Raw genomic sequence first — 1,146 nt, 5'->3', positions numbered from 1 at the left:
TATACACCGCGTGCATAATTATTAGGCACGTTAATCTTCTGATGATAATTTTTTCCAAGCACATTTGACCAATTTCAAACCACATCAATCTTAATAACTACTATTAATTTTGTATTTAATCATTTATACGTGATATATAATTGTCCATGAAGGCTGGAAGTTGAAAACTCCTTAAATTCAGTTGTGCAGAATTATTAGGCATGTTTTCTTTTACAGATAAAATGAGCCAAAAAAGAGGTTTAACTCAGACTGAAAAGTCAAAAATTATTAAATCCTCACCAGAAATATTGAAAACTAATGCAATATAGAAATTGCAAAGTTAAGACATGACCATTGGGCAGCAAAATGCTCACTGGGACAGCGGGGTCAGAAAAAACAGGTGGAGAAGAAAAGACAAATGTTAACTGCAAAAGATTTAAGAATTAATGTGAAGAATTAGGTGTAAAACCATCAAGAACCATTTAGTCTCCAGCGCTACCATTTTCCAGAATTGCAACCTTCCTGGAGTCTCCAGAATTACAAGGTGTCAGGTTCTCAGAGACTTTGCTTGGGTAAAAAATCCTAAAAAAGTACCCTCACTTAATAAGAATAACATGCTGAGGTGTTGTGAAATACATTAAGACAAATTTTTTTATAGGCTTTATGGACAGATAAGTTGTGAGTGACTCTCGTCTTGAAGGACCAGCACCACATCCTCTTGTACCACTTTTTTAAAGAATTTATCTTCCAGAGTCTGGCAGTAAGTTTTAGGAGCTCATTTTTAGTCAATCCTGCAAGACAGACTTTTCAGAATAGGAGATGGAATAAAAAATGAGCCCCTAAAACTTACTGCCAGACAATGTGATATGACGAACTTGCAGAGTTTCTTCTATACAGGTAGGCTTATGCTAAACTAAAGTTTAAAGTATTCCTAATCTGTTAGACCATTTATTAAAACTAACCCGTTTTTACGTGTTGATACATACATTCACTTTTATAAACCCATGAGCTGTGTTTGTGTTGTTTGAGTCGTGATGCACAAAGGTTTGCGAAGGTTCTTTGAAAACATGCTTTATTTTTGTAGTTCGTCTAGTGCAGAAACTGAATACCCCAAATTATGACAACTTATATATATATATATATATATATATATATATATAATAATAA

The sequence above is a fragment of the Sinocyclocheilus rhinocerous genome, unplaced genomic scaffold (genome assembly GCF_001515625.1).
Source record: "Sinocyclocheilus rhinocerous isolate Xijiao unplaced genomic scaffold, SAMN03320098_v1.1 scaffold681, whole genome shotgun sequence".
Lineage (NCBI taxonomy): Eukaryota > Metazoa > Chordata > Actinopteri > Cypriniformes > Cyprinidae > Sinocyclocheilus > Sinocyclocheilus rhinocerous.
This window is presented reverse-complemented; position numbering follows the sequence as displayed.